The 13,783-nt window shown below is 47.0% G+C and overlaps 1 pseudogene; it reads left to right on the top strand.

Moving 5' to 3' along the window:
* The first annotated feature begins 4,893 nt into the window (after positions 1-4,893).
* On the top strand, positions 4,894-12,764 carry LOC121147529 (annotated as a pseudogene).
* The last annotated feature ends 1,019 nt before the right edge of the window (positions 12,765-13,783 follow it).

Genomic DNA, 13,783 nt, shown 5'->3' with positions numbered 1-13,783 from the left:
CATCCAGCTCCCTGCTTGTGGCCTGAGAAGAGTCGAGAATGGCCCAAAGCCTTGGGATCCTGCACCCACGTGGGAGACCCAGAAGAAGCTCCTGGCTCCTGACTTCGGATTGGCTCAGCTCTGGCCATTGTGGCCACTGCAGCGTGAATCATCAGATGGAAGATCTTCCTCTGTGTCTCTCCTCCTCTCTGTATATCTGCCTTTCCAACAAAAGTTAAAAAAAATAAATCTTTAAAAAATTATTCCTGAAGTTCTTTAATGTGTAAGGAAAGTCCTTAAGGTATTACTTTTCAAATTACAGTAAAAGCAAAAATATTTTAAAAAAAAGAAACTTTCTTATGTTGAAAGATAAACAAGTTTAATTCCAGGTTGCTTTGCAAGGGAGACAGGTGGTCTTGCAGGTAAGTTGGTATTGCCATCTCCTATAGCCCTGTTCCTTCCCACTTAAGCAAACACTATGTCTAAGACATACTTTACAACGACCGTTATAAAACTGTATGGCAATGCTGAACAGACACGCTGAAGGAATACATAGAAACTAAGCCGACTTCAAACCTTCCTTCCATGAGCAAATGACATGTAATATAACTCCCCCCCCCACCAGTGGGAAGACATCGGATCATTTAGTGGGTAATACTGAAAAAACTGAGCACTACAATTAAAAAAAAAAGGCTAAATTGAAATCCTGCTTCTCAATGTAGACCAGATAAATGGATTATGGATGTAAAACATAGGGGAAAGCTGATTGGTATGATAACTTCAAAACTAGATCTTTCAGTTCCAAACTGTTAACCTACCTGACAGCTGGCATCAGGAGTAGAAATGTGCAGTGTCTACATTCCATAAGGACTTAATGCTCAAAGGAAATTGGGCAGGTTGGCAAGACCGAGTGATAGGAAATGCACAGAAAAACCTTGAGCAACGCGGACGGCAGTTGATAGAGGGAGAATCCAAATGACCAATAATCACATCTGAAGATACTTCACTGGTGAACAGAGAGATACAACACTAAATTACAACATGAGCCGCTGTTAAATCTTAGAACCCTGAAGTGCTGAAAGGTGTGTGGGGAAGGGGGAAGCCTTTGGCACTGCTGGCGGGTGCAGGGTGCAGTATTCCACTCTGGTGTGGACCCCAGAGCCAAGACACAGCTCCACAGGGGAAACCTTGTGGGACTGCCTGCCGTGCGGCTGGCATCTACTGAGCAGCTCATCATTAGGGCTCCGGGCAGATCCACTGTGAGAGATAAGAGCCTCCAGCAATGACTTGCAGATTTAAATACACCAGCAAGGATGGATTCCAACAACCAGGAGTGGGATGAAAAGACAAAGAGGTCTACAGCATGCCGCCTCATGTAAATTAAACACACACACCCAGGGCAGTATCATATATTATTCAGAGCCACTCAAAAAGCTGAGAGAGGAGTGAGGAGAGCTTAGGGAGGCGGATGGCAATCGGAGCGAAAGCAACACCTAAATCAAAGCTTTGAGAGTGTATGGTACATGCAAGAGGAGCAAAATGAACTCAGGGGTACAGACTTGTGGTCCAAGACAAAGAAAAGGAAGTAAAATCAAAGAGGATTGTGGTGGGCGAGACATGCCCTTCTGGGAATCACCTCGAATTACTCTGTTTACAGGCGATGTAATAAATCATTGAGAGCCTTCAGTTCTTCATTATTTGTAATGGATTACTTGTGACACACTTCCCAGCTGTCAGGAGCCCAGGGCAGAAAGTCGCAGTAAGCTTCTCCTCCTCTCGATTCTTCACCCACCCCAACCTCACAGTGGTGAAGTAGCTGCAGAAACGACAGGCAGCCTGCAGAATCAAGTCGGCATGAGGGCAAAGGCGTTGGAGAAGCCTTGTCCATTTCCATCCTGTTCACCCCTGGTGTGAATACCTCCTCATCCAGACTCCATTTCCTCCATCTAATATTTAAAGTCTTCCCCGTTTGTGTCTGTAGAATGAAAAGCAGGAATCTAAATTTCTCGAACATTATTTGGCTAGGTCTCCCAGCCTTCTCAGTTCCTAACAGCAGTCTACATGCCTGAAACAAACGGGCACAGGACGAGCCTGCTTGCGGGATTCTGATGTGACTGATACTGGTGGATCATAGGGAAAACAGCTCAATTTCTGCAAAGCTGTGGAACTGGAGAGGGACTCTGTTCAAAGTCTATCAACAGGAGACCGGGAAGGAATTGCTTGCAAAACACTCATTTCTTAGCTCTCTCTGTCCCTTCCTCTTTCCTTCCCGCCTCTCCTACTCTCTCCCTCCCTTTCTAATCTCTCTTCCTGCCTCTCTGCACTCCTTGCCTATTAGCACCAAACTCACTTAGCAATTTCATCAAAGAGACACTTGAATGGCTTATCTAACCTGCCCCTTCTCCAAATGGATCAATTAAGTGGATCTCTACACCCGTTTTGAAGAACCAGGCCCCTTCGTTTGATGTGATGCAGGAAGCTCCCTTTGCTGTGGCATCCTCATGGGAGACACAGATGAGCGTTTCTCAGCGTTGCGCATGCTGACTTTTTTCAGTGGAAATCTGGATGTGGATTTAAGTACGCTTTTGCACACACACATTGTGCTGCTTTGTGCTTGCGGGTCAGTATGAAGTGTTTTTCTGTTTCTGATTGATTCAACTGTCTGTCATTTTCAAACTGCGGAATTCTTGGGCTCCTACACAGTTGCTGCCTGTTTGGTTTCACAGATTTGCTTTCCTACAGACTGGCTACAGATTGCTACAGAACTGCCACCACTCACTTAGGGCGTTGGAAGGAGACCGGGGTCCAGCTAGCTGTGTCTTAAGTGTCTTATGATGCTGCGTGGCCACATGAGGCCACTTGGATCCAAACACATTCCACCCCGTGGGGATACCCAGCATTCGCTAAGGAGGAAGTGAGGCCAGCATCCTGGGAACTCTCTGACCACCTCTGAGATACCTGGAAGCACTTGCTGGCCATTATCTCATTAGTCCTGAAGCTACCCCAGTGAGGAGGGAAAGAGGAAAGATGCTAATGGGGTGATAAAGCGGGTAGAGGCTCTTTGCTAATGGAACAGCCATTTCCTCTTCCTCTGGTTACTAATCCCCAAGCCCGGACACAGAAACTGAGGCAGAGGTGACTGGAATTGCTGCTCCCCCAGCTCCCTAGAGAGCCCACCAGTTCTGGACCAACCCTAGGTGTGGTTGGCTTGGGAAGTCTCAAAGTGCTGAGAGGAGGGGTGGTTCCTGGGCCAAGACAAAGCCACCAGCCAACTCACAGAAGTGGCCACTTTGGAGGAGTAGCTGGGCCCTTCTGCCGACTCAGTGCTGTGCTGGTAAATACAATTCAGCTGGGTTCACATCTTAATGAACACACACCATACACATTAAGCTGACCTCATTTGTTCTAATGCTTCAGTTTTGTTTCGTTTTTGAACCAAGACCTTTGAGGTTATTTGCTTTAAAACTGCTTTGATAAAGACTTCATTTTTAAAGGACTTGATTTGGCTTAAGTTTTTGCCCAGCTATAAATGGCAAGCTTCTGTCGTAGAAATTGTCAAGTCACATAAAATGATGCTTCTGGGTCTTTTCCTTTCTCTGAAATTGACTGGATTTATTTCAAAGGCAGAGTGACAGAGAAAGAGGGAGGGAGACAGAGATTTTCCATCCACTGATTCATTCCTCAAATGGCCACAGTGGCCAGGGCTGGCACAGGCTGGGCCAAGGACCAAGCACTCGCTCCAGGTCTCCGGTGTGGGTAGCAGGGACCCAGGTCATGTTTTGTTGCTTTCCTAGGTACATTAGCAGGAAGTGGGTGGGAATTGGGAGCAGCTGGGACTGGCATCAACACTTACACAGGATGCCAGTGTTGGACATGTTGTGCCCAGATCTTGCAATCCCCAGAAAATCATCAGGAACCTGAAATCAATGCAAACTCATAAAGGTGGTTTATTCAGGTTAACCTAGGCTTCCAGCCGCCACCCCATCGCCGACACTCCAGCCCAGCAGTGGCAGAAGAAAAAAAGAGAGCCAGGTCGAACAGCACAGGGTTCTTACACATTTCAGGCCAATTCCATATAATTATACAGTCATGATTGGACAGTTTAACTGTTAACTTTTAAAAAGAGCAAATTGGCAGGCTTCAATTGGTGGGTTTGAAGCAAGCAACTTTCAAAAAGTACAAACTGATGGGCCATAGGGCAGTGAGGAGTCTTATCTAACACCAGGGATCTCTGCCAGGTGTCACTTAGACTGTCAGGCCTGGAGTGCACGCAGCCCCCAGCCAGGCAAGTGAGGCAGGCATCACAAAAGCAGAAAACACTTAGGTTCTTCAGAAGCTGATACTTACCACACTATGCCACAATGCTGGTCCTGTGGGCTTTACCTTGGAGGACTCTAGGCCATCTCCAAGGGTTCCCAGGGCCAGTTCTGGGCCCTTGGTTGAGGTTCCCTGAATCCTTCTGCTCAGCCTTCAACAGCCTCCATGAACTCTAAAATGTTACGGCCTGTGAAGTCTTTTTGTTCTGGGAATGGAGTTTGGGGGGAATCGGAATGCAACGGCTGAGAGGCCATGAGTCAGAGTTGTAGTCGTGTGGGGGCGATTTGTGAGAAGAGGGGGCTGGATGACTTTGCAGCGGCCTACCTGGAAAGATCAACCCCCACCAGGAACAAGAGCTGCTTGCTTTGAATAAAGCCAGGTGCCTCTGTTTGCATCTTGGAATTCCTCAACACAGCACTTCACATGCTGATAACATGAATGAGCTCATAGAGTTCATCTGTTCATTCATTCAAGTTGCAAAACAAGGAGTTAGTCATGGCTGCTTTCTATCAGGCAGCTCACAGGGGTGCAGACAAGGGTTGGGGATGCTTGCTGTCATCAGCAGGAGGGGTACGTCAGCAGAGAAGCTGATGCAAAATGGGCAAGTTTTCAGTGAATTTATGGACAGCCAAAACCCAAGAACAGGTCCGGTAGGCACTAAGTCCCAAGTGAAATGAGCAGGGATGATCATTCATAGAGATCTATGAATGGTTCAGCCAAGGCTTCCAAAGAACAGTGGGATCAGTGACACGATGTGTAGGGCAAAGACACACATTGTAGGGTTGGTGGCTCTAACTGTGATCCTGGAGGAATTCCTTCATCTTCCATTATTTCAGTGTCCTCGTCTATAAATGGAAGAATAACAATAATAGATCCTGCCCAAAAGGGTTGTTGCGAGAATGAAATGCAATAATGCATTTCAAGTGCTTAGAAACAAAACCCGGGCAAAAGCTAAGTAAGTACATTCAAAAGTCAGCGCTCCTTCCTCGCAAGGGATCCTTTGAGAAAAGTCAAGCAGAAAGGTCCCAGATCGAATTTATGCTAGCTGAGCTGCAGTCAACTGTTCATTGGCTTGGATGCTGCTCTCTCAAAAGGACAGGAAGCAGTGAGTCCATCATTACTTGAGACCCAGTCCTCTGTCCACAAGACGAAAGTGCTGAGGATACTCTTGTTGCGGGGTGTGAGCAAGATCACACCAGATACCTCTCAGGTTTATTAAGGAGTCTTTATTAATCAAGCTTGGTCATAATACAGCACACTAGAAATAGCAAATCACAAGTCCATATGGCAAGCCAACCAATCATAATCCAACCAAACATAATCCAACCAAATATAATCCCAACAGGAACAAATGGTCGTTACCCTCAAGTCCATCCGTTAAGCTGAAGACCTATGCCCCACCTTCCCCAACAATATAAGCTATCCTAAAAGACATGCAACAGATAACCTGGACACACTTCCAAAGTTGCAGGCATTCACCTTTCCCTGGCTTCTCTGTCCACATTCCATCACTGCTAGGCCTCACCTCTCCTGGAACTACTGACAGCACACAAACCAGAAAGAACATTGCTATATCCATTGTCCCATCTGAGCAGTACACAGGGACCATGCTCAGGGGATTACTTGTCCTGGGTCAGCCAAGAGTTGAGGTGCCAGAGCAATGCAAGCACCTGGCCAGAAAGAGAGTGAGAGCCCCCATTTCATATGCCTTTAAAGGGGCCTGTGAGAGGAGTAGTTACACAAAAATGCAATAGTGTCCCCTCTCAGTTGATAGGTGAGATGGGCAGGACAAACACCTAAGTGTTGTGGGCTAAGGAGTTGATTAGTGCTGATTGGAATGGGCAGGAACAGGAACTGGGTTTTTAGCTAAAAACACGTAAAATAATTAAATCATCGGACGGAAGATCTTCCTCTCTGTCTCTCTCTGTATATCCGCCTTTCCAATGAAAAAATAATAAAAACAAATCTTTAAAAAAAATAATTGGGCTAATCTGCATCCAATATCCTGGCTAAATTAGGATGTGGGAGGAGTGATTGAGGATGGAATTATACAGAGGGTAGGAGACACAGCCAAATTTCATTTGCCCACTGCCTATCACTTGCTGCTCCCCATAACACTCTGTCTGCAAGAAGAGACCATGTTTATGTGGTAGGCGTCTACTTAGGCCAGGAGGAAGGCACATATCAGAGGATCAGGCCCTTCTGTGGCATGTGGCCAGTGGAGGGAGAGTCTCTCTTGGCACTGAATAGTCCTCAGGAACAGCACAACCTGCACAACCACAACAGCTTCCATGGAAGGAAGACATGCCGATGTAAGTAAGGAAACCCAGGTAGCCATGATGAACTCCATGAGACTTTGCAGAAAATTGGAGAGAAACTACCAAAAATGATCCCAAGGGGAAGAGTCAGGAAGGCAAGTGGCAATATGACATGAGCTAGAGCAGGCAAAGGGTCTCCAGGTATTCTGGGCAAGATCTGGACTGGGGCAGGCAGCCCAGAGCTTAGAGCTGATAGTGGAAGCAGAGGGCCAGGGCTTGGAGAAGGTGGGACTCTGTGTTGGAATAAGATGTAGAGGGAAAAGAAGAGTTTTTAGGTACCATGTAGCTGCTCTCAGAGTTCATATCTCTAGAATAAATTAATGATGTGGCAAAGAATAATAGCAACTTGACTGTGAAATTTTGCAGATACTGCTGGTTGGAATTTGAAGAATCTTAGAGAAATGAGAATTGCTGGAAGGAAAAGAAAATGCAGATGAACATGTCTGTTGAAGTTTAGAAACAAAGAAAAAGCTGGTTTTATGAACCCCATATGGGAAGGCATGTTGTCCATCCTGAACATGAAGTAGCAGTCATGGTGAGTCCACGGATGAGCAGCTCAAGGTCATTGGCATCCCACTTCTCTGCCTTCTCCTCTTTCCATTTGTCTTCTTGGGCTCAGAATCCTGAGTGTTCAACTGAACTGTGCGTTTGGATTTCAGCAGAGTGCTTGATACGTTTCTCAGGCTGTTGAGGGTTAGTAAAAATGAGCTGGATTTATAATGAAGAAACCGCTGAAGCAATTGTATTTAATGGGTGGCAATCATGGGGGCCTCCCAGCCCAAGAAGGACTTTCTGGTGTTGAACAAAGCTTTCTTTTCCCCTGATGCAGTTCAAATGGTTTTGTTGTTATTGTTGCTATTGGTGACGATTATTTATCACAAGCTCACCATGTATCAGATGATACATCTGTGTATACATGTATATGAAATCTAGTTTAATTTTTATAAAACTCTGTGGGAGAGAGACTGCTTTTGTGGGAGATTAAATAACTTCCCCACAGACAAAGTGAAATTAAGCCATCGTCAGGATATTTAGTCTTCACTGCCTGATTCCAAAGCCATTGCTCTTGGTGGTTCTATGGACTGGCTCGGAAGCCTGAAGCTGAGAGGGAAGGGCGGGGAACAGGTGAGATGAAGTCACTCAGATCCAACACGCTATTGTCAGGTGCATTGTCTGGATCCAACGAGAGGCAGTGTACCAGGGCATCTGTAACATCATGGGTATGATGGTCCCCCTGCCTCCTAAATACAGAATGGAGCAGAGGTGGCTTCAGAAACTCTATTAGCTCACTTGGCCATCAGAATATCATGTGGCAATTACCAAAACAAGCAGCCTGGGTAACTAGATTTCATTCCATCTTGAAAAAAAATACTATTGCAAAAATGAGATTTAGGATAAAAAAATTTACAAACAGTGCCATGTCCTCTGTTCGGAGCCCTTAGTGACATGTTGGTGGATTAAAGGAACAGGGCAGAGTTCTTCACCTCTGTTGTCTCTTTAGTCTTATTTTCAGGAAAACACTAGGACTATAAAAAACACACCAGCTGCTGGTAAGCAAAGTGTGGTGTTGGAGTGGGCTGTTAGCTGCTCTTTCCCCAAAGCCACTCTTAGATAGGATTGCAGTCTGCATCCAAAGGAAAAGGCACATCCCACGCACATCATACGGGAAACAAAGAAAGAGGTTTGGCATGTTCAGTGTCAGAGGGCGACATGATTGGTCGTCATTCATGAAACAGCGTCATGAAGAGCATCAGTCTAGCAATACTCTGGGTCGGTGGCTTTGGGAGTCGCCTATAGGAAGAATTCCATGCTATGTCTCAGCCCAGAACGTAGGTGCATGAACACGCTTATATCACAAAAGCATTACAAAATGCATCATTTATCTCCTCTGTGCTCAATGTGTCTTTTTTCAAAAAGTTAATAATTGATAAAATGGCTAATTAATTTTTGAAAGATTTATTAATTTTTAATAGAAAGGCAGATCAGATTTACAGAGAGAAGGAGACAGAAAGATTTTTCATCTGCTGATTCACTCCCCAAATGGCTGCAATAACCAGAGCTGAGCCGATCCAAAGCCAGGAGCCAGGCACTTCTTCCAGGTCTCCTATGTGGCTTTGGGCAGTCCTCGACTGCTTTCCCAGGCCACAAGCAGGGAACTAGGGGGGAAATGGAGCATCTGGGCCATGAACTAACAACCATATGGGATGCTAGCTTCTGGAGGTTGATGATTAACCAATTAAGCAATTGCTCAAGGCCCAATTAAATTATTATTTTTATTATTCTAAAAAGGCAGAGAGTGAAAGAGAAGGAGAAAGAAAGAGAAAGAGAGAGAAAATCCCACTTGCTGATCTACTGGTTCATTCCTTAAATGCTCACAAGAGCAGGGCCAGGTCAGATCCAAGCCAGAAGCCTGGGATTCAACTTGGATCTCCCACATGCTTGGCAGGAACACCAAGTCCTTGAGTCTTCTGCTGCCTCCTGGGATCACATGAGCAGGAAACTGGAGTGGGAAGCAGAGCTAGGGCTCAAACCCAGGCACTGTGACAGGGAATCTGGGGAGCATAGCCCCCAGTACCTGCACTCTAGTTTACTTCGATATTTCCTATTCTGTTTTCTTATGCCCACCTTATTAAGACATTATTTAACTAGCTGCGAGTCAAAATTCATTGATTTGATTTCCTGACTTATTAATGGGGTACACTCTGAGGTGCTAGCTATTGTGCCAGGAACACAAAGCACTTTTCCCATGAAGAGGAGATAAGAGACAGGACTGGTTTCTTCCTGAAGCTGTGCTAGTGCTTCTTGCAGGATTCAAGCTTGGGTTCAGTGAGGCAATGAAGGCAGTGCATGAGTGACTCAGATGTGCAGTGGAGACTGAATCACATCATTGCAGGTCCTTTCTGTTCCTGAGGTTCCACGGTTGTGTTAGAGGGATCAGCTGCTAGAAAGTGTTTGCCTTGTTGGACTCCACAATCAGTAGCGTATGCATACACCTGCTCCCTGCCATCCAGATGCCAAGCCTGAGCATGAAACCACACTAGAAACTCATCCTGGAATTTATTTATTTTGGAGATATGGATGCATCCATTCTTTTATTCAACAAGTACTTACAGCCTGAGGCTCTGAGACCATGCTACAGACCCAGCACGTGTCCGCTGAACCTTAGCCCGTGAGGCAGAGGTCATCATTCAGCATATGTTTTCTAAGAGCTTTGCTCTGTGTGCAGACATGGAACTTTGGTACCACTGCTTTGGTAGCTGAGCACGCATCAGTGCATCCGCGCCAAAAATCTAAGATAAGAGGGCCTGGACTTTGCTGATTATATACAAGCACACAAGCAATCAGGAGGTAAGTTTAGGGGCCCCAGAGAAGGTAACAGGCCTAGTGAACAATCAGGGAGCATCTTGGAGGCAGTGGTACCTAAAAGGTGAATGTGGCAGAGGAGTGGGGGTGGGAAACAGGAAGGATCCTCCCAGACATGAGGGAACAGCAAGCAAGCATCCGAGGATTTGAAGGAGAGTGAGGCTGGCGGAGATGGGAGTGAAGTTTAGGAAGCAGGATCCCAATGTCAGGGTGGGAGGCACCTCAGGGGGACGTGGAGGGATAAAGAACTGCATAGATGGAGAGGAACAGAGGGGTGGAGTAAGGGCTCTGGGAGATGCGGAGGAGGTAGGAGCAGCACTGTGGGGTTGAGGTAGGTGGGTGGGAAGAAGGAGATGAAGATGAGCCTGGTGCTTCTGCTCCAAGCAGCTGATGGGGATGGGGAGAGAAGGAGGAGACTGACCCACAGGGAGCAGAGCAGGAGAAATGATGCGGTTGGGGAAAACGCGGAGGCCAGTTTGGGACACCTATATTCATGCAGCTTTCTTTAAAAGAGAGAGTTAAAATATCACCATTCCACTCATCTACTGGGGAAACACCTGCTTGTCTGCCACGTGCCATATCCAGGAAGCCTCACCTGGCCCTCCTCTGTTGCATGGGACTTGTGGCCCAGCTCCTCCTGGCGCACCCTGCCACCATCCGGGACCACTGTTTTAACTATGTCAACTTTCCTGCCTGTGACACTGACAGCATCCCCTGAACCATCCCCAGCCCAGCCAGCTTTGTTCTCAGATGGCCTCATGGAATCTCACAGCAGCCCCAGGAAGTCAGCATCCAAACTGCTCCCATTTCACAGATAGAAGAAACTGAGGTTCAGGCAGGCAGAGCAACTTCCCTGTGGATGCGGCATTGCAGCTCAGGATGGAGCTAGGAAGCAAGTCCAGGTGGGGTCCTCGGGTCCTGTCTCTGTTCTATTATGTTATGGGGTGCAGCCAGTGATAGCCAGCACCCATTGACCATGGGCAAATGAATGTGGCTGTACCCAACCCTCTGTCCTGAAGGTGGACCCTAACAGCAATGGAATGTTAATTCCATCCTCAACCACTTCCCACCACCACTTGGGTATTCGCTCCTGCCCACCTGTGACCCACCTATCAACTGAGAGGGGACACTATTGCATTGTTGTGTAACCACTCCCCTCACAAGCCCCTTTAAAGGCACATGAAGTGGGGGCTCTCACTCTCTTTCTGGCCAGGTGCTTGCATTGCTCTGGCACCTCGACTCTTGGCTGACCCAGGACAGGTAATCCCCTGAGCATGGTCCCTGTGTACTGCTTAGATGGGACAATGGATATAGCAATGTTCTTTCTGCTTTGTGTACTGTCAGGAGTTCCAGGAGAGGTGAAGCCTAGCAGTGATGGAATGTGGGCAGAGAAGCCAGGGAAAGGTGAATGCCTGCAACTTTGGAAGTGTGTCCAGGTTATCTGTTGCATGTCTCTTAGGATAGCTTATATTGTTGGGGAAGCTGGGGCATAGGTCTTCAGCTTAACGGATGGACTTGAGGGTAACGACCATTTGTTCCTGTTGGGATTATGTTTGGTTGGATTATGGTTGGTTGGCTTGCCATATGGACTTGTGATTTGCTATTTCTAGTGTGCTGTATTATGACCAAGCTTGATTAATAAAGACTCCTTAATAAACCTGAGAGGTATCTGGTGTGATCTTGCTCACATCCCGTAACAATTAAACTGTAGACCCTTGAAGTTAGGGACCACTTAGTGTTATACTTTTATTTTTAAAAGCTTTAAATATCATTTATTTTATTTTTATTGGAAAGGCAGATTTATGGACAGAGGAGATGCAGAGAGAAAGATCTTCCATTGGTTGTCTCTCTCCCCAGATGGCCTCAACAGAGTTGAACCAATCCCAAGCCAGGAACCAGAAGCTTCTTCTGGGTCTCCCACATGGGTGTAGGGGGCCTGGGAACTTGAGCCATCCTCTGCTGCTTTTCCAGGCCATACACAGAGAACTGGATCAGAAGTAGAGAGAGTCAGGATCGTCCTTTGCCTCAGCATGTGTCCGCCGCCGCCTCCTCCTGCAAGATGCTCCCTCTGCTCCGCTGCGTGCTGTGTGCCCTGACAGCTGCTGCAGCCCGAGTCCCTGCCCAGCACCTGGGCCTTCCGACTGCTCAGCGTGCTCACCGGTTCCGTGCAGTCACCGGGCCTCCTGCACCTGCAGCTGTGGGCTCGGCGCACTGCACACAAAGGAGATAAGGCCTTTGTGGATTTCCTAACCCACAAGATTAAGGAGAAGAAAATCCAGAAACAGAAGTCCCTCCCCCAGATATCCTGATGCTGGGAGCTGGAAATAAACAGCACGGAAGCCAAGCTTGTGCGGAAGGTGGCCAGAGAGAAGATTACTGTCACTTTCAATATTAACAACAGCATTTCCACCCACCTTTGAAGGGGTGCAGGAGTCCACACCAGGACAGAAGAGTGAGGAGCAGGAACCTGAACTGACCTCAACTCCAAATTTCGTGGCTGAAGTTATCAAGAGTGATGGTAAGAAAGCCCTCTTGCTGGACTATCACTACCCGGAGGACGAGGCCCACCTCGTGACATTTTCTCCACTCAGCAAGTTAGCTTTTGGACACCAACTACACACGGAATCCCTGGCCTGGGCCTTGTATAACCACCTGATGGGCTTCCTGGCAGACCAGGGGGTGGACAACACGTTTGCTGACAAACTGGTGGAGCTGAGCATGGTGCTGGAGCACCAGGAGTACATCACTTTCCTTGAGGACCTCAAGAGTTTTGTAAAGAGCCAGTAAGGCAGGGAAACCAGGACACCATGCCTCGGAACGCCTGGCATCCTAACACCATGGAAAATTGTAACTGTAAATTATTATTTGCTGCACTCATTTTTCTGTACAAATATACTACTTCTAGATTTTTGTATGACATATAATGATGGACAATAAATTGATTTTCTCTCCTTATATACACAGAGAGAGAAGTAGAGAAGCTGGGACACAACCCAGCCGCCATATGAGATGCTGGCACCACAAAGTGGAGGTTTAGCCTGCTATGCCATAGCCCCAGCTCTGTTCCTTTGATATTACTACTACAAAACATCTGAAGTGCCAGGGCCATGGTGGACCTTTGGAAAGTTGGGCTTTTCAAGGCTTAATGACATGAAGCCATTGTTTCATCTAAGAAGGCTCAAGATGATCAGCGGAGACAGAGAGCAGGGTCAGCACAATTTTCTGGAAGAGAGTATGTGCTCTCCGGGACAGCTGCTCAGCTGATATATTGTAATGCCAGAGCAGCCGAGAGGAGCCCCGTAAAACCTTGTGGGAGCCGCGCTGAGGTGTAGCAGGCTAAGTCTCTGCCTGCAGTATTGGCAACTCCTATGGGTGCTGATTCAAGTCCCAATGTGTGAGGAGTTAGACTGGGTAGGGGGCAGTTAGGGCATTCTGGGTCCCTGTGCCATTTTCTTCTCAAATATAAAATGATATTTTCCCCCACCATGTCCTGTATTCACCAGAGCACATTTCTCCCAAGAGACAAGTGCATATTTTAACATATCAAGAACACACTTCCCCAAGAGACAAGGGTGACACTGATATACCAATTCGCCACCTGAAGTGCCAGCCCAATTCCATCTCTGGCCGTTCCCAAGGGGGTAGTTTTAGACTGGCCTCTTTATCAATAAAAAGGGACTGAGGCAGTCGGCTGGTAACACCTTTGGACCTTTTGTTCCAGGGTCAGGTACCATAGAAACCAGGAATTCTCCTTTGTTTGTGGAGAAACATCTTTGAGGTGAACTTTTAAAAGATACTATCTCCAC

The sequence above is a fragment of the Ochotona curzoniae genome, unplaced genomic scaffold (genome assembly GCF_017591425.1).
Source record: "Ochotona curzoniae isolate NIBS_2020 unplaced genomic scaffold, NIBS_Ocur_1.0 scaffold_4506, whole genome shotgun sequence".
NCBI classification, from domain to species: Eukaryota; Metazoa; Chordata; class Mammalia; order Lagomorpha; family Ochotonidae; genus Ochotona; species Ochotona curzoniae.
The sequence above is the reverse complement of the archived record's forward strand: the minus strand, read 5'-3'. Positions and strand labels throughout refer to the sequence as shown.